Genomic DNA, 20,169 nt, shown 5'->3' on the forward strand with positions numbered 1-20,169 from the left:
GGAGGACTCTATGTTCAAGTGCAAAAAGGGCCCAATCTGGTAGATGAACCACACAGCCAGCTTCTGGGTGCAGGCACAGTGCCACATCTTCCGTCACTTCCTGATGTTCCCCACCAGTGCTGAAAAGACAGCCTGGAGACAGGGCAAGAGGAAGGCTGAGAAGGATGAGGTGGTGAGTTCCAGCTTCTTCCTGACCCTGAGCCCACCCCTAGGGTGGCCCTCAACCTTTAGGAGTGGGAGAGCAAAACTGATGGCTTTGAGTGCTTCACCAAGAAGATGGACAACAGGGCACTCAGCTCAACTTCACAGCCAATGAGTTGACATGCAAGTTGATCACAGTCACAGGCTTTAAGAAAGAGCATCAGAAGGCAGCCAGTTCTTCTTCCACCTCAGCCAGGCCTTGGAGCTGGAACAGGCCATCACTTCACCAGAGATGCCTTCAACACCATCAGTGAGCTCTTTGCCAATGAGCCCAGCCAGGAACTGGACCCAGTCATGGCCCTCTTAGTACTATCTCAGGGACACCAGACCAACATCCCGGACATCATCCACATACACAAGGAAGCTCTTACCAAAGTCATGGAGAGTAGGCAACATGTGACAGAAGGGAAGACAGAGGTGCAGAGGCTGATAACGTCAGAATCACAGGAACAGGATTTTTTGGGACACTTTGGCTGAAATTCACCACTTCCATCCAATTCGAGACATGAACTCACAGATGCAGGATTTCTTGCAACAAGAGATACTGTTTTTTCAAAAAGTCACCCAGGATTTGATAGTGTTGAATGACTAGATACTCCACTGTGGACTGTTTCCAGTTCAGGGATACTTTCTATAGCAGAATAATAACACTGGCAAAGAGCTAGTGCCAGCTATTGGTGGTAGGACAAGGATGGTTTTGTTCTCAATTGAAACTCAGCTGAATGTAGAATTGTGTAGGAAACAGTTAGTATGGTGATAGAATAGAAAGAGTAGCAAACATGAAGTAAACCATGCTATGAATTCCTACACTACCATTGTAACTTTTGAAAGAATGATACCACTTATTTTATTGCTTTTTGAAGGATGAATATTTTAGTATATATGCTGTAGACCTCAAACCCTGTGAAGAGTCTCAAAGAAGCTGGCTGGATAAAGCCTGCTGTGGATGTCTTTATATTCCAAGATTGGTGATGCAATTCGAGTATGTGTCCCCACGAAATCTCATGTTGAATTATATTTCCTAATGTTGAAGGTGGATCCTGGTATAAGGTGATTGAATCCGGAAGGCAAATTTCTCATGAATGGTTTAGCACCATCCTCTTGCTACTGTCCTTACAATCATGAGTGACTTCTCATGAGATCTGGTCATTGAAAACTCTATGTCACCTCCCTACTCTGCGTGTTTTCCTCTTGCCATGTGAGACAACTCTTTCTTCACCTTGCATGAAGATTGAAAGATTTCTGAGGCCTCCCAGAAACAGAAGCCACTATGCTTCCTGTCTACCCTGCAGAACCATGAGCCAATTAAACCTCTTTTTCAAAATGAATCACACAGAAAATGGCAAATGAGGACTGGAGCATTGCTATAAAGATACCTGAAAATGTGGAAGCAGCTTTGGAACTAGGTAATGGACAGAGGTTGGAAGAGTTTGTAGGGCTCAAAAGAAGACAGATAGATGAGAAAATGTTTGGACCATCTTAGAGACTGGTTAAATGGTTGTGACAAAAATCCTGACAGAAACATGGACAGTGAAGGCCAGGCTGAGGAGGCCTCAGATAGAAATAAGAAGCTTTCTGGGAAATGGCTTCCTTTTGGATATGGAAAGTTTACACAATGCCTGTACCATCATTGTACCTTAGAAGTAGTGAACTTGCTTTTTATTTCAGAGGCTCATAGGAAAAAAAGACTGTAGCCTTGACTCAGATGAGACTTTGGACGTTGTAACTTTGAGTTAATGCTGAAATGAGTTAAGACTCATGCTGGCAAGGCATGATTGTATTTTGCAATGTGAGAAGGACATGACGTTTGTGGGGTCAGGGACAGAATAATAGGGTTTGGCTCTGTGTCCCTATCAAAACTCATGTGGAACTATACTCCCTAACATTAGAGGCAGGGCCTAGGTGGAAAAAAATTTAGTCATAAAATGGTGCGGGAAGATCCTTCACGAATGATAAAGCACCATCCCCTTGATGCTGTCCTCCTGATAGTGAGTTCTCATGAGATCTGGTTGTTTAACAGTCTGTGGAACCTCTTTCCTCACTCTGTCTTCCTCCTACTCCTGCCATAGGAGACAGCTCATTGTCCTTGGCCTTCTGGTTTAATTAGGAGGCTCCCTGACTCCTCCCAGAAACAAAAGACACTATGCTTCCTTCACAGCCTGCAGAATCCCAAGTCAATGAAACCTCTTTTATTTACAATAATACAGAAAATTAGAACTGCAGAGAGGAGCTGTGAAATGTCTTCAAGGCCTTTTTCCATTTGTCTTGGGTATCAGCACAGGGCTTCTTTGTATGCAAATTTCTGAAATCTTGAATTTTCCCCCCTTAAATTGGGTTTTGTGTTATTACTACATAGCCAACCTGCTATAGAGATACCTGAAAAAGTAGAAGCAGGTTCCAAGTGGGTAGCAAACAAAGATTGGGAGGGTTTGGAGGGATCAGAGAATGAAAGAAGGATGACGGCCTGGTGGGAGTGATTTAATCATGGATGGGAGGTGGGTGGGGTGGAAGGAAAGAGAGATGGGTAGGATGGGGAGGAGTAGGTTGGCTGTAGGGTGCTGGAAGGGTGGGGTGTAGTGGGAGTGGGGAGTCACCTGCTACAGAGGCACAGCCTCATGGACAACCTCTACTAGGGCAGTGCACCTGTGGCTTTGCAGGTTTTAGCCCCCACGGCTGCTCTCATGGACTGGGCTAGTGTTGAGTGCCTGTCGCTTTTCCACAGTGAGGGTGCAAGCTGTTGGTGGGTCTATGAATCTGGCTCTGCCTCTGCAGCAGGCTTCTGCCTGGAAATGGTGGGAGGTGGAAGTGGGTGTGGGGGGGCAGATCCTTCGCCAGTGGTTAAGCACCATCTTCTTGATGCTGACCTTGTGATACGGAGTTCTGATGAGATCTGGTTGTATAACAGGGTGTGGGACCTCTTTCCTTTCTCAGTCTTGCTTCTACTTCTGCCATATGAAGCATCTCCTTGCCCCTTGGACCTCTGGTATGATTGGGAGGCTTCCTGAGTCCTCCTAGAAGCAGAAGCCAGTATGCTTCCTTTACAGGCTGCAGAACCATGAGCCAATTACACCTCTTTTCTTTATGATTATACACAAAATTAGTGCTGTGAAGTGGAGCTATGAAATGCCTTCAAGGCCTTTTCCCCATTGTCTTGGCAACCAACACTCAGCTTCTTTTCATGCAAATATCTGAAGCCTTCGTGAATTTTCCCCCTGAAAATGGACTTTTCTTCTTTTACCACATTACCAGGCTGTGATAAAGATATCTTGAGAATGTAGAAGCAGGTTCAGAAGTGGGTAAAAGACAGAGGTTGGGAGAGTTGGGAACGCTTAGAAGACAGCAAGATGAGGAAAAGTTTGGACCACTGGAAAGAATTGTTAAATACTTGTGATCAGAAGTCTGACAGCAAGATGGACAGCAAAGGCCAGACTTACAGTGTCTCAGATGAAAATGAGGAATTTCCTGTGAACAGGAGCCACAGTTACATTTGATTGGCCTTAACAAAGAATGTGGCTGCACGGCGACCCTGCCCTGGAGATCTGTGAAACTATGAACTTGGGGGTGATAATTTAGGATGTATCTGATGGAATGAACATGTAGGCAGCATAGCTCCAGAGGTGTCCTGTCTGCGTCGAACAGCCTGTGTTCTTATGTGCAACCTAAGAAATGACCTCAAGTTGCAACTTCTATTTAAATGAGAAGCAGAGCTCAAAAATTTAAAAAAATTGCAGCCTGGCCAAATGGTCAAAAAGAAAAGCTGATTTTCAGGAGGAAAATTAGGGAACTTTTAGAGTATTTGCATAAAAAAGAGCCCAGTGCAAGTAGCCAAGTCAATGGGGAAAAGGTCTTGAAGGCATTTCAGAGACCTTTGCAGCAACACTTGCTGTCGCAGGCCCTGGGGCCTAGAAGAAAAAAATGGTTTCCTGGGCCAGTTCCATGGCCTCCCTGCTGTGTGCATCCTCAGGACACTGCTGCCTGCATCCCTGCAGCTCCAGCTCCAGCCATGGCTGAAAGATGCACAGGTACAGCTTGGGTCACTGCTTCAGAGGTGGCTCCAAGCCTTGGTGGTTTCCACATAGTGTTAAGCCAGCAAGTGCACAGAGCAAGAGACTAGACGCTTGGGAGTCTGCGTCTAGACTCCAGAGGATGTACAGAAAAGCCTGGGTGTCCAGGCAGAAGCCTTTCCAAGAGGCAGAGCCTCATGGAAACCTTTACTAAGGCAGCAAAGAATGGACGTATTGGATTGAAGCCCTCACACAGGGAGGCACCATCCTCCAAACCCCAGATTCATAGACCCACCAACAGCTTACCCCCTCTGTGTGGAAAAGCTACAGGCACTCAACACCAGCCCTGTCCATGAGGGCAGCAGCAGGGACTGATCACTGCAAACCCACAGGTGCATATCTGCCCAAAGCCTTGGAAACCCAGCCCTCACACCCCTGTGCCGTGGATGTGGGACAAGGATTCCAAAAGGATGATTTTGGAGCTGTAGGACTGAATGACTGGCCTGCTGCGTTTTGGACGTTCATGTATCCTGTGAGTCCCTTCAGTGTTTATTTTTCTTTCAGGCAATTTTTCTTCTGTTGGCTGGGAATGCTTACCCATTGCCTGTATAATCATTGTACCTTGGAAGTAGTTAACTTGCTTTATAATTCAGAGGCTCATGGGCAGAAGGGACTGTATCCTTGTCTCAGATAAAACTTTGGGCTTTGGACATTTGCTGGAATGAGTTAAGATTTGGGGGACTGTAGGGAAGGCATCATTGTATTTTGCAGTGTGAGAAAGACATGAGATTTGCGTGGGCAGGGATAGAATAATATGACTTGGCTCTGTGTCCCACCAATGTGGAATTGTAATGGGAAATGTTAAAGGTGGGGGCTGGTGGAAGGTGATTTAATCATGGTGGAGAGTGGAAGTTGGAAGGTGGGGGTGGTGGGGAGAATTGGGGGGAATTATGGTGGGGTTGGGGGTGAAAGGCAGGGGTGGGGGCAGATCCTTCACAAATGGTTAAACACCATCTCCTTAATGCTGTCCTTCTGATAGTTCTCTTCATAATTTTGCAGCTGTGAGATTGAATACTGGTCTGCTGGGTTTTGGATGTGCAATGGGCCTGTGGTCCCATTTGTGTTATTTTTCTGGGAAATTTCTTCCCTTTGGATTAAGAAAGCTTACCCAATGCCTGTACCATCATTGTACCTTGAAAGACAAGAACTCCGTTTTAACTTCAGGGACTCATAGGCCAAAGATACTGTAGCCTTGTCTCAGATGAGACTTTGAACTTTTTATAGTTGAGTTAATGCTGGAATGAGTTAAGGCTTTTGGAAACTTTTGAAAAAGCATGATTGTATTTTACCCTGTGAGAAGGACATGAGATTCGGAAGGGTCAAGGTCAGAATAATATGGTTTGGCTGTGTTTCGCTAGAAAAGCTCATGTGGAATTGTAATCCCAAATTCTGGTGGTGAAGCCTGGTGGGAGGTGATTTAATCATGGATGGGAGGTGGGTGGGGGTGTAAGGAGAAAGGGGTGGGGAGGGTGGGGAGGAGTAGCCTGGCCGTAGGGTGGTGGGAGGGTGGTGGGTAGTAGGAAGGGGGAGTAACCTGCTGCAGAGGCAGAGGCTCATGGGAAACTACTAGAGCAGTGCACCTGTGGCTTTGCAGGCTTTAGCCCTCATGGCTGCTTTCATGGGCTGGGCTGGTGTTGAGTGCCTGTAGCTTTTCCATACTGAGGGTGCAGGCTGTTGGTGGGTCTATGAATCTGGGGTATCGAGGATGGTGGCCTGCTGCATGGGGCTTCAAGCCCATATGTTCCTTCTGTACTGCCCTAGTAGAGGTTTTCCAAGAGGCTCTGCCTCTGCATCAGGCTTCTGCCTGGAAACAGTTGGGGGTGGAGGTGAGTGGGGTGGTGGATCCTTCACGAATGGTTAAGCACCTTCTTCTTGATGCTGACCTTGTGACACTGAGTTCTCATGAGATCTGGTTGTATAACAGGGTGTGATATCTCTTTCCTCTCTCTGTCTTCCTCCTACTCCTGTCATATGAAACATTTTATTGCTGCTTGTCCTTCTGGTATGATGGGGAGGCTTCCTGAGTCCTCCCAGAAGCGGAAGTTACTACGCTTTCTTTACAGCCTACAAAACCATGAGCCAACTAAACCCCTTTTGTTATGATCCTACAGAAAATCAGTACTGCGAAGTGAAGCTATGAAATGCCTTCAATGACTTTTCCCCATCGTATTTTCTATTAACACTGGTCTTCTTTTTAATGCAAATATCTGAAGTCTTCTTGAAGTTTGCCCCTGAAAATGGCCTTTTTTTTCCCCTTCTCCATTGCCAGGCTGTGACAAAGTTAGCTGAAAATGTAAAAGCAGGTTCAGAAGTGGCTAACAGCCAGAGGTTGGAGAGTTGGAGGACTTGGAAGAAGACAGGAAGATGAGGGAAAGTTTGGACCATTGTAGAGACTTGTTAAATAGTTGTGATTAAAATGCTGACAGAAAGAGGGACAGTGAAGGCCCTCATTGTTGCACTGGACACTTTTCAAGGTCTGTTCATCTCCGATTTCCCTGTCTCTGATGAGACAACTCTGGTTCTTGAGGGTGGCTTCCTGCTGCTGGCTGCATAGCTCAGCATTCTGCTGTGTTCTGAGTAGAACGGGTGCCTGTGGTTGCAGGGAAATCCACAGACTGGGGCTTGAAACTGCTGTTGGTGCTGACTTACCTTTGAGGCATGGCGCACATGGCAAAGTGACATTTTCTCCTCCAGTATCTGTCCAACGGCTGTCATGAGCCGCTGAGCTTCAGCACTGCTGCTGTACATGCATGATCAGTTTTTTGCTGTTTTTTGGCTCTTGGGAGTGACTGGTGCTGGCTTGCTTTTTTTCTCTGAAAAAACCCTCTGAAAAAATTGCTTGATGTTTTCTCCAAAGTGGCTTATTGAAGGAGGCTGTTTCTTTGATGGCAGTAGCTGGACGCCTTCATTCTGATGGGTGTCTTCTGTTTTCCTGCCTAGGGTAAGTTGAGGAGTCCTCAATTCTTGAAACATTTCTTCATGTTTTTCTAAGTTGGGCTTCCTAGAGTTCTCACTCTTGTGAGTAGGGGGAAACATCGGCCTTTGGCTCTTGCATGAGCCTTGACAGTTTGGGTTCCTGGGCCCCTTGTGCCCCAGGTTGCTCCTTCTGGCTGCCATGAGGTCACGTAGCTCCTGGGAAGCCCGCATGTTCCCAGTAGACATGCTCTGGAGATGGCCCTGGGGCACTTGAGAAGCCAAATTCTCTGAAGCATGGGGCAGAACAGATGCTTGCCCATCTGGAAGGAGCACAACAGTGGCAGAAACTTGAGGCTGGGTCTCTGACTTCGTGGCCATTCCAGGCTCAAATTCACTAACCTCCTCCTCCATAAGACGCAGCTTTCTTGGGTCTTGGGAGACAGACATTCTAGGGAGTAGAGAGCTTTTGCTGGTCCCTGGAGCCACGCACATCCTCACTTGTGGCTTGGAGGTTTGCCATCACACAGGTTGCCAAGGGGACTCTGGGTTGTGGCACTGCCTCCCTGGTCTCTCCAGCCCTTGAAGATTGGGCTTATAAGCTCCTGCTCTGCTGGGTGCTGCCTGTGAGGCTGTATGTGAGGGGCTTAGATGGCCACCTGCCCTCCTGTCCAGCTGGAGGAGACTTCAAGGGCCCATGACCATTCCAAGATGGGATCCCTTGCGGGGCCCTTTGGAACTGTTTACATGCAGGTGAGGAGACCTGAAGACTCTCTGGCATGTGAACAGATGCTTTGGTCAGCACCTGCTTTCTCAGACTTGCCATTGGTGGCTTTCTAAGGAACGTGGCCACCTCAACTTTTGAGCCAGCCCCAGATTCACAGGTGGCTGAGGAGGGACCGGCAAGCTGTGTATTGCACAAGGATGAAACCAGTTTAAAGCACTGAATGGGCTTGAGGACCCTGACGGTTAGACCCCACCTGTGTTTGGCCCAAAACCTCACAATATGGGCTCCCAGCACCTGCTGAGTGCACGGCTCGAGGAAGGAAAGCACCTGGGCTGTGTTCACACTGGCTTTCCCACTTTTCGGGGCTGCTAGATTTCTGGATTTCACGTGGGTGTTTGACATGGGAAGAGCCTGGTTGACAACAAGCCAGGATCGATGCACACTCACAGGGATCAAGCCCTCATTGGTCTGGCCCAACTTCCTACCCATGTGGGCTTTCAGGATGTTTTCTATATGATTCCTCTCTGTGAGTCTTAGTAAATCACTTCCCAACTCACTCCTCAAGGGCTTCCTCAAGTTCCTTTCTGACTCCTCAGAGGTTGCCCCCAGAACCTTCCCTGGGAAGCTTTCCATGCCCCTGGATAGATTTTGCAGGGTCTCACCCAGAATTTGCCCCAGATGTGGGCATGGGTCACGCTCTAGCTGGAACTTCACCTTCTGTGCCTCCTTGCTGCTTTCACCTGTGGACATGGAGGACTGCCAGGACCTGGGTTTGCCCTTGGCCTGACTTGTCCCTGGCAATTTGTCCTGAAGCTGCATAAGATCCAGAGACTCTTGGATCTTGCCCTGGTGTTGAATGAACCACTTTTCAGTATGTTGCTCCAGAGTTCAGGACTGACTGGAAAGTTCTCAGGCAGAATGGATGTCAAGCTTTCCTGGGGAAGGTTAGGAGTGGAGACACTAAAGACGTCCTGAGAATTTTGGACCCTAGAGAGTAAAGCCAACCCACCTTCTAGTTGTTTCCTCAACAAAGGCCATTCAGGGTGCTGAGTTTCAGGTAGGGAGAGAGCTTGCACTTTATTCTGCGATGCAGGGCAAGCTACTCCAGTGTTAATTGGGGATGGAAAAGCAGGAGATAGGACTGAGAAAGAGGATTGAAGATGGGCCTGAGCCATAGGCATGGGCCAGAATTGGGGTGTGGATGAAATAAAGGGTTGGGACTCGGGCCCCAGATGGGACAGGGGCTGGGCCTGGAAAAGCAGTGGGGACATTGTAGTCTCCCTTTGAATTGGGCAGACATTGGACATTTCATTGATGTAAGGATGTAAGACTGGTCAGTGACCCAGGCATTAGCCACCAGGGATTTGCTGTGCAGAGAGGGGAGGCCCCAGAAAAGCTGGCTATAATTCTTCTGAAAACTTCCCTGCAAGAGCCTAGGATCTGAGAGCTTCTGAGGACTGGGCAGCTATTTCCAGTTCTCTCCCATGTTTCAGAAGGGTTTTAGGGTTGTGGTGTCCTGCTCAGCACCCAATGATTTAACCAAATTCGCCAAAGAATTCAAGTGCTTTTGTGGGCTGTTTTGGAAATCATCCATCATTTTCTTTTTCCTCTCAAATGTTGATTTCTGTGACTTGTATTCCCACGACATTCTGGCCATCAGAGCTGAGCAAAAATGGTCTACCAGATTCCATCTGACAGGTCTCTGGTGGGTGGCGGGAAAGATGATCTTGCTGGACTGAAGAATTGAAGACACACCAGGTTCTGGTAGTCTCCTGCCACCAGGAGAAGGCAGAAACTTGACTGAGCCGCCAAGGCCTGAGATGGCTGGGACAGAAGCCGCCAAATCCTCACGTGGAGACAAGCTTTGAGGGACGGTGCCAGTGGAAGTGCCACTGAGTCACAGTGAGATGGAGTCATCAGAGTGGAGTCCCACAGGGGAGGAGCAGCGAAGCCTTTTGGAGGAGGCGGAGAGCAGGCCAGAGGATCAGGGGTGTGTGGTGGGTGAGGGAAAAGTGCAGGTGGCTCGGGTGAGGGGTGTTCTAGGAGAAGGGAAGGTTCTGGTGGCTGGGAGGCACTTAGGGAGGAAACTGAGTTGGTCATTGGGCCTGGTGGTGGGGTGGAGGCCAGATCCTGAGGATGCTTGGTTCGAGGATCCAGGGAAGCTAATGGGGAGAGCATGGGAGCAGCATCTTCCATAGGCTCATGAGAGGACTGGGAGGCTCCATCAGATGCTCTTTTGCCCACCTCACCTGGGGGGTCTGGACCAGAGAGCTGACCAAAGTCACCTTTGTCAAGATGTGGCCCCAGGAGACAGGAGGCACAAGCTGCAGCCAGGAGCAGGTGGGTTCAGAGGGCACAGTGGGCGCTCGGGCCACTCTCATTGTCACTTGGCCTTCTGGTATGGTTAGGAGGGCCCTGATCAGTGTGGGCCTCGTCAGTGGACCTAGTCAGTTGGGACTTGGTCAGTGAGGCCTATTTATTGGGGGCATGGTCAGCAGGGGGCTGCTTAGAGAGGGTCTCATTAGGGGGATGTAGCAGTGGGCATCTTGGTGAGTGGGGACCTAGTGGCAGCCACTTGTTTGGTGTCTGGTCAGTGTAAAACTAGGCTGCAGGACTTTGTCAGTGGAGACCTGGTCAGCTGGGGCTTAGTGGTGGCCTTGTCAGCATGGGGTGGGTCAGTGGTGACCAGGTCAAGGGGTGCTAGTCAGTGGAGGCCTGGTCACATGGGACCTTGTCAGCAGGGCCTGGTGGCTATGTCCTCATCAGTGAGGCCCTTGTCAGTGGGGCCCTGATCAGGGCAGCCTGGTCAGTGGAACCTAATCAGTGGGGGCCTGTTCAGAGACAGCGCGGTCAGTGGTGGCTTTTTTAGCACTGGTCTATGGGGTGACCTGGTCAGCGGGGATCTGAGCAGTGGGTGCCTATTCAGTGGGGCCTACTCACTAGGGTCAGAGTTTGGGGCATCTGGTCACCTTGGGCCTGCTTAACAGGGGCCTAGTCAGGGCCGGGTGTGGTGGCTCATGCCTATAATGCCAGCACTTTGGGAGGCCGAGGCAGGTGGATCACGAGGTCAGGAGATCGAGACCATCCTGGCTAACACGGTGAAACCCTGTCTCTACTAAAAAAAAAGAAAATACAAAAAATTATCCGGGCGTTGTGGCGGGTGCCTGCAGTCCCAGCTACTTGGGAGGCCAAGGCAGGAGAATGGTGTGAACCCGAGAGGCGGAGCTTGCAGTGAGCCGAGATCGCGCCACTGCACTCCAGCCTGGGCGACAGAGCAAGACTCCATCTCAAAAAAAAAAAAACAAAAAAACAGGGGCCTGGTCAGTGGCAGCCTGTTCCCTTGAGGCCTGGTCAGTGGGGCCTCATCTGTGGGGCCAGGCAATGGGGTCATGATCGGTGGAACCTGCTCAGTGAGGCCTTGTCAGTAAGGACTTGGTCAGTGAGGCCCTGGTCTGTAAGGACCTGCTCAGTGAGGCCCTGGTCTGTAAGGACCTGGTCAGTGAGGCCTTGTCAGTGAGGACCTGGTCAGTGAGGCCTTGTCAGTGAGGACCTGGTCAGTGAGGCCTTGTCAGTGAGGACCTGGTCAGTGAGGCCCTGGTCTGTAAGGTCCTGGTGAGTAGAGTCCTGGTAATTGTGGGCCTGGCAGCAGGGCCTGGTTAGTGGGGCGTGGTGATGGGGTTCTAATCAGTGAGGGTGTGGTCAGGGAGGACCTGATGTGCGGGATCTGGTCAGCATGGACCTGGTGCGGGGGCTGCTGAGCACTGCTGGGAGATGTCAGGTGCAATGCACATTATCGAAGGCCCTGTGGACAGCTCAGATGGGCCAGTGGTGCCCAAAGGCCCAGTCAAAAGTGAGTGTTTGGATGGACCTGGGAGATCTTGCTCAGAGATTTATTTTATTTTATTTTATTATTATTATACTTTAAGTTTTAGGGTATACGTGCACAATGTGCAGGTTTGTTACATATGTATCCATGTGCCATGTTGGTGTGCTGCACCCATCAACTCGTCATTTAGCATTAGGTGTATCACCTAATGCTATCCCTCCCCCCACCCCACAACAGTCCCCAGTGTGTGATGTTCCCTGTCCTGTGTCCATATGTTCTCATTGTTCAATTCCCACCTATGACCGAGAACATGCGGTGTTTGGTTTTTTGTCCTTGTGATAGTTTACTGAGAATGATGATTTCCAGTTTCATCCATGTCCCTACAAAGGACATGAACTCATCACTTTTTATGGCTGCATAGTATTCCATGGTGTATATGTGCCACATTTTCTTAATCCAGTCTATCGTTGTTGGACATTTGGGTTGGTTCCAAGTCTTTGCTATTGTGAATAGTGCCACAATAAACATACGTGTGCACGTGTCTTTATAGCAGCATGATTTACAGTCCTTTGGGTATATACCCAGTAATGGGATGGCTGGGTCAAATAGTATTTCTAGTTCTAGATCCCTGAGGAATCACCACACTGACTTCCACAATGGTTGAACTAGTTTACAGTCCCACCAACAGTGTAAGTGTTCCTATTTCTCCACATCCTCTCCAGCACCTGTTGTTTCCTGACTTTTTAATGATGGCCATTCTAACTGGTGTGAGATGGTATCTCGTGGTTTTTATTTGCATTTCTCTGATGGCCAATGATGATGAGCATTTTTTCATGTGTTTTTTGGCTGCATAAATGTCTTCCTTTGAGAAGTGTCTGTTCATGTCCTTTGCCCACTTTTTGATGGGGTTGTTTGTTTTTTTTCTTGTAGATTTGTTTGAGTTCATTGTAGATTCTGGATATTAGCCCTTTGTCAGATAAGTAGGTTGCAAAAATTTTCTCCCATTTTGTAGGTTGCCTCTTCACTCTGATGGTAGTTTCTTTTGCTGTGCAGAAGCTCTTTAGTTTAATTAGATCTCATTTGTCAATTTTGGCTTTTGTTGCCATTGCTTTTGGTGTTTTAGACATGAAGTCCTTGCCCATGCCTATGTCCTGAATGGTAATGCCTAAGTTTTCTTCTAGGGTTTTTATGGTTTTAGGTCTAACATGTAAGTCTTTAATCCATCTTGAATTAATTTTTGTATAAGGTGTAAGGAAGGGATCCACTTTCAGGTTTCTACATATGGCTAGCCAGTTTTCCCAGCACCATTTATTAAATAGGGAATCCTTTCCCCATTGCTTTTGTCAGGTTTGTCAAAGATCAGATAGTTGTAGATATGCAGGATTATTTCTGAGGGCTCTGTTCTGTTCCATTGATCTATATCTCTGTTTTGGTACCAGTACCATGCTGTTTTGGTTACTGTAGCCTTGTAGTATAGTTTGAAGTCAGGTAGCGTGATGCCTCCAGCTTTGTTCTTTTGACTTAGGATTGACTTAGCGATGCTGGCTCTTTTTTGGTTCCATATGAACTTTAAAGTAGTTTTTTCCAATTCTGTGAAGAAAGTCATTGGTAGCTTGATGGGGATGGCATTGAATCTATAAATTACCTTGGGCAGTATGGCCATTTTCATGATATTGATTCTTCCAACCCATGAGCATGGAATGTTCTTCCATTTGTTTGTATCCTCTTTTTTTCCTTGAGCAGTGGTTTGTAGTTCTCCTTGAAGAGGTCCTTCACATCCCTTGTAAGTTGGATTCCTAGGTATTTTATTCTCTTTGAAGCAATTGTGAATGGGAGTTCACTCATGATTTGGCTCTCTGTTTGTCACTGGTGTATAAGAATGCTTGTGATTTTTGTACATTGATTTTGTATCCTGAGACTTTGCTGAAGTTGCTTATCAGCTTAAGGAGATTTTGGGCTGAGACAATGGGGTTTTCTAGATACACAGTCATGTCATCTGCAAACAGGGACAATTTGACTTCCTCTTTTCCTAAATGAATACCCTTTATTTCCTTCTCCTGCCTGATTTCCCTGGCCAGAACTTCCAACACTATGTTGAATAGGAGTGGTGAGAGAGGGCATCCCTGTCTTGTGCCAGTTTTCAAAGGGAATGCTTCCAGTTTTTGCCCATTCAGTATGATATTGGCTGTGGGTTTGTCATAGATAGCTCTTATTATTTTGAGATACGTCCCATCAATACCTAATTTATTGAGAGTTTTTAGCATGAAAGGTTGTTGAATTTTGTCAAAGGCCTTTTCTGCATCTATTGAGATAATCATGTGGTTTTTGTCTTTGGTTCTGTTTATATGCTGGATTACATTTATTGATTTTTGTATGTTGAACCAGCCTTCCATCCGAGGGATGAAGCCCACTTGATCATGGTGGATAAGCTTTTTGATGTGCTGCCAGATTCGGTTTGCCAGTATTTTATTGAGGATTTTTGCATCAATGTTCATCAAGGATAGTGGTCTAAAATTCTCTTTTTTGGTTGTGTCTCTGCCCGGCTTTGGTATCAGGATGATGCTGGCCTCATAAAATGAGTTAGGGAGGATTCCCTCTTTTTCTATTGATTGGAATAGTTTCAGAAGGAATGGTGCCAGTTCCTCCTTGTACCTCTGGTAGAATTTGGCTGTGAATCCATCTGGTCCTGGACTCTTTTTGGTTGGTAAGCTATTGATTATTGCCACAATTTCAGAGCCTGTTATTGGTCTATTCAGAGATTCAACTTCTTCCTGGTTTAGTCTTGGGAGAGTATATGTGTCGAGGAATTTATCCATTTCTTCTAGATTTTCTAGTTTATTTGCATAGAGGTGTTTGTAGTATTCTCTGATGGTAGTTTGTATTTCTGTGGGATCAGTGGTGATATCCTCTTTATCATTTTTTATTGCATCTATTTGATTCTTCTCTCTTTTCTTCTTTATTAGTCTTGCTAGCAGTTTATCAATTTTGTTGATCTTTTCAAAAAACCAGCTCCTGGATTCATTAATATTTTGAAGGGTTTTTTGTATCTCTATTTCCTTCAGCTCTGCTCTGATTTTAGTTATTTCTTGCCTTCTGCTAGCTTTTGAATGTGTTTGCTCTTGCTTTTCTAGTTCTTTTAATTGTGATGTTAGGGTGTCAATTTTGGATCTTTTCTGCTTTCTCTTGTGGGCATTTAGTGCTATAAATTTCCCTCTACACACTGCTTTGAATGTGTCCCAGAGATTCTAGTATATTGTGTCTTTGTTCTCGTTGGTTTCAAAGAACATCTTTATTTCTGCCTTCATTTTGTTATGTACCCAGTAGTCATTCAGGAGCAGGTTGTTCAGTTTCCATGTAGTTGAGTGGTTTTGAGTGAGTTTCTTAATCCTGAGTTCTAGTTTGATGGCACTGTGGTCTGAGAGACAGTTTGTTATAATTTCTGTTCTTTTACATTTGCTGAGGAGAGCTTTACTTCCAACTATGTGGTCAATTTTGGAATAGGTGTGGTGTGGTACTGAAAAAAATGTATATTCTGTTGATTTGGGGCGGAGAGTTCTGTAGATGTCTATTAGGTCCGCTTGGTGAAGAGCTGAGTCCAATTCCTGGGTATCCTTGTTAACTTTCTGTCTCGATCTGTCTAATGTTGCCAGTGGGGCGTTAAAGTCTCCCATTATTATTGTGTGGGAGTCTAAGTCTCTTTGTAGGTCACTCAGGACTTGCTTTATGAATCTGGGTGCTCCTGTATTGGGTGCATATGTATTTAGGATAGTTAGCTCTTCTTGTTGAATTGATCCCTTTACCATTATGTAATGGCCTTCTTTGTCTCTTTTGATCTTTGTTGGTTTAAAGTCTGTTTTATCAGAGACTAGGATTGCAATCCTTGCCATTTTTTGTTTTCCATTTGCTTGGTAGATCTTCCTCCATCCTTTTATTTTGAGCCTATGTGTGTCTCTGCACATGAGATGGGTTTCCTGAATACAGCACACTGATGGGTCTTGACTCTTTATCCAATTTGCCAGTCTGTGTCTTTTAATTGGAGCATTGAGTCCATTTACATTTAAAGTTAATATTGTTATGTGTGAATTTGATCCTGTCATTATGATGTTAGCTGGTTATTTTGCTCATTAGTTGATGCAGCTTCTTCCTAGCCTCGATGATCTTTACAATTTGGCATGTTTTTGCAGTGGCTGGTACCAGTTGTTCCTTTCCATGTTTAGTACTTCCTTTAGGAGCTCTTTTAGGGCAAGCCTGGTGGTGACAAAATCTCTCAGGATTTGCTTGTCTGTAAAGTATTTTATTTCTCCTTCACTTATGAAGCTTAGTTTGGCTGGATATGCAATTCTGGGTTGAAAATTCTTTTCTTTAAGAATGTTGAATATCGGCCCCCACTCTCTTCTGGCTTGTAGAGTTTCTGCCGAGAGATCAGCTGTTAGTCTGATGGGCTTCCCTTTGTGGGTAACCCGACCTTTCTCTCTGGCTGCTCTTAACATTTTTTCCTTCATTTCAACTTTGGTGAATCTGACAATTATGTGTCTTGGAGTTGCTCTTCTCAAGGAGTATCTTTGTGGCATTCTCTGTATTTCCTGAATCTGAATGTTGGCCTGCCTTGCTAGATTGGGGAAGTTCTCCTGGATAATATCCTGCAGAGTGTTTTCCAACTTGGTCCCATTCTCCCCGTCACTTTCAGGTACACCAATCAGACGTAGATTTGGTCTTTTCACATAGTCCCATATTTCTTGGAGGCTTTGTTCGTTTTTTATTCTTTTTTCTCTAAACTTCCCTTCTCACTTCATTTCATTCATTTCATCTTCCATCACTGATACCCTTTCTTCCAGTTGATCGCATCGGCTCCTGAGGCTTCTGCATTCTTCACGTAGTTCTCGAGCCTTGGCTTTCAACTCCAACAGCTCCTTGAAGCACTTCTCTATATTGGTTATTCTAGTTATACATTCGTCTAAATTTTTTTCAAAGTTTTTAATTTCTTTGCCTTTGGTTTGAATTTCCTCCTGTAGCTTGGAGTAGTTTGATCATCTGAAGCCTTCTTCTCTCAACTCGTCAAAGTCATTCTCCATCCAGCTTTTTTCCACTGCTGGTGAGGAACTGCGTTCCTTTGGAGGAGGAGAGGCACTCTGCTTTTCAGAATTTCCTGTTTTTCTGCTCTGTTTTTTTCCCCATCTTTGTGGTTTTATCTACTTTTGGTCTTTGATGATGGTGATGTACAGATGGGTTTTTGGTGTGGATGTCCTTTCTGTTTGTTAGTTTTCCTTCTAACAGACAGGACCCTCAGCTGCAGGTCTGTTGGAGTTTGCTAGAGGTCCACTCCAGACCCTGTTTGCCTGGGTCTCAGCAGTGGAGGCTGCAGAACAGCGGATTTTCGTGAACCGCGAATGCTGCTGCCTGTTTGTTCCTCTGGAAGTTTTGTCTCAGAGGAGTACCCGGCCGTGTGAGGTGTCAGTCTGCCCCTACTTGGGGGTGCCTCCCAGTTAGGTTGCTCAGGGGTCGGGGTCAGGGACCCACTTGAGGCGGCAGTCTGCCCATTCTCAGATCTCAAACTCCATGCTGGGAGAACCACTACTCTCTTCAAAGCTGTCAGACAGGGACATTTAAGTCTGCAGAGGTTACTGCTGTCTTTTTGTTTGTGCCCTGCCCCCAGAGGTGGAGCCTACAGAGGCAGGCAGGCCTCTTTGAGCTGTGGTGGGCTCCACCCAGTTAGAGCTTCCTGGCCACTTTGTTTACCTAAGCAAGCCTGGGCAATGGTGGGCACCCCTCCCCCAGCCTCGCTGTCACCTTGCAGTTTGATCTCAGACTGCTGTGCTTGCTAGCAGTCAGCGAGACTCCATGGGCGTAGGACCCTCTGAGCCGGGTGCGGGATATAATCTCCTGGTGTGCTGTTTTTTTAAGTCCGTCGGAAAAGCACATTATTAGGGTGGGAGCGACCTGATTTTCCAGGTGCCATCTGTTACCCCTTTCTTTGACTAGGAAAGGGAACTCCCTGACCTCTTGTGCTTCCTGAGTGAGGCAATGCCTCGCCCTGCTTCGGCTCGAGCACGGTGCGCTGCACCCATTGTCTTGCGCCGTCTGGCACTCCCTAGTGAGATAAACCCGGTACCTCAGATGGAAATGCAGAAATCACCTGTCTTCTGCGTCGCTCACGCTGGAAGCTGTAGACCAGAGCTGTTCCTGTTCGGCCATCTTGGCTCCCTCCCCCTTGCTCAGAGATTTTTACAGGACAAACGCAAAGGAAGGGCCAGAGTGGCCGGTGAGATGGTCACAGTCTATGGGCTGCACAGGATGGAGGAAGCCAGGGAAAAGGCAGGGTGGGCAGCTGGGGTGCAGGGAGAGGCAGGTGCATGCTGGGAGGTCAGACCCTCTCAGTACTGTGGGGGCGTCAGGTGGGGTGGGCTCCAGGTACACCCTCAGTGCACTGGGCAGGTCTCGGCCCAGGCTCCCTGGATCCTGGCCGAGTGATGTGGTCACTCCCTGGGGGACTGCTGTCGGGCCCCGGCCATCCACCCTGGGCAGTGCTGTCCCATCTCAGGACTGGACTTTCTCAGATCCTGCAGAGGGCACAGCCTCCAGTGCAGGAGGGGCAGCCCCATGGTGCAACCTGAGCTCTCCATGGGCCTGGAGCATCCCCTGCCAGCCCTGCGCTCCTTCCTCTCCCAGGTCCCGCTTTTCCAGTGTCAGCCAGCAGAGGGGCTCCGTCCTCCCTTCCCTATGTGTCTCCTGGGCTGAAACTTGCGGAGGGTTGGGACAGGGATGGTGCTTGCCTCAGGCCCATTTAGGGAGGGGACTGGCTCCCAGCTTGGCACATGTCCTCATCTCTGCCTTGGTTGCCTTAGAGTGAGAAGGATCAGTCAGTGCCCTGAAGGTAAATGTAGGAGACTGTCCATGCTGTGTGGGAGGCTGGTCTAGGGATGGAGAACTTAACAGGTCCTCCCAGTCTGTCAGGCCTAGGAAGCACTGTCCTGTCTCAGGACTCAGAAAGTCCAGTCCTGCAATGGGACGGTGCTGCCAAGGTTGGGTGGCGGGGGCCTGACAGCAGTCCCCCAGGGAGTGACCACATCACCCAGGCGGGGTCCAGGGAGCCTGGCCTGAGACCTGCCCAGTGCATTGAGGGTACACCTGGAGCCCACTCCACCTGATACCCCCACAGCCCTTGCAGGGTCTGACCTCCCAGCAGGGTCATTCCCTCATCTGGGGCAGGGGAGTTCACCACCCTCAGCAGCCTCCATGAAGCTGCCCCCCTGGCCCCCCACCTACACATGCACAGAGCTGGAAGGTCTGTCCCCACCGCCACTCCAGAGTGCAAGAAAGGGAGAGGCAGTGGGATGGGGAATGTGCTTCACATGTTGGCTGAGCTAAGAGGGCCCATCTCCATCCAAGCCTTTGTCAGGGAGAAGGGGCAGACATCATCTATTCTCCACCAGGATACCCAGGGTCAAGACTTCTCTTACTTCTGAACTCAGGGTCCAGCACTCTCCCACCCAAACTTCCACTATTTTGTGACACATGAAGCTACTTGGCTGTGGCATTTCCTGGAGCCTGCATGGAGATGTTCAGCCCTGTGACATCTCTGCAAGCCTTTTCCCTACAGCTGCATAAAGTTTGAGGTAGACAGTAGTAGTGGAAAGATGGGTTGAACCTTATTTCACAGTGGAATCTTCATAGGTTTTTCTCATCTTGTTTTTAGAATTTTTTCTTGTTTGTGTAAAGACGGTATTATGGAAACGTAAGGTTCAGTGAAGGAACTCAGGATGAAGGTGGGCTTACAGCACCACTGTCGGCATCCCTCCATGTCCTGTCGCTTCTAGAAACCAAGCCCACACCAAGCACGGCACAAATAAAAGCCATCACCCTCTTATGATTAAAAAACCATATATATTGTGGAATATTAAACGTTCTGCATGTACTAACATGAGAGAAAATACTTTTTCTCTACATAGAATTTTTTTCTTGGGGACTTGTTTTTCTCTAGGGAAGGCTAAAAAAGAATTTGTGACTGAATAAATTAGATACCTCCCTGCAGAAGACAGTGCCTTGGACAGTGGTGATGGTGGCTAGAGGCACCGGGTATCTTCGGCCAGTGCTGAGGGGGACTGACTGAGGATACAGCTTTCTTGGGGAGCAAGAGTTGGGGATGTCGCAGGCCCCATTGCTCATTGTTGCACCAGACACTTTTCAAGGGCTGCTGATCTCTGATTTGCCTGTCTCTTTTGGGACAACTCTGGCTCTTGAGAGTGGCTGGTTGACTGCTGGCTGCATAGCTCAGCATTCTGCTGTGTTCTGAGTAGAAGGGGTGCCTGTGGTTGCAGGGAAATCCACAGACTGGGGCTTGAAACTGCTGTTGGTGCTGATTTACCTTCGAGGCATGGTGCGCATGGCAAAGTGACATTTTCTCCTCCAGTATCTGTCCAACTGCTGTCATGAGCAGGGGA

At 47.7% G+C, this 20,169-nt stretch overlaps 1 pseudogene; it reads right to left on the reverse strand.

Annotated features, from left to right (window-relative positions):
- Nucleotides 1–5,790: 5,790 nt before the first annotated feature.
- Nucleotides 5,791–19,894, reverse strand: LOC115835446 (annotated as a pseudogene).
- Between the last annotated feature and the right edge of the window lie 275 nt (nucleotides 19,895–20,169).

This window comes from Nomascus leucogenys, chromosome 1a (genome assembly GCF_006542625.1).
Source record: "Nomascus leucogenys isolate Asia chromosome 1a, Asia_NLE_v1, whole genome shotgun sequence".
Classification (NCBI taxonomy): domain Eukaryota; kingdom Metazoa; phylum Chordata; class Mammalia; order Primates; family Hylobatidae; genus Nomascus; species Nomascus leucogenys.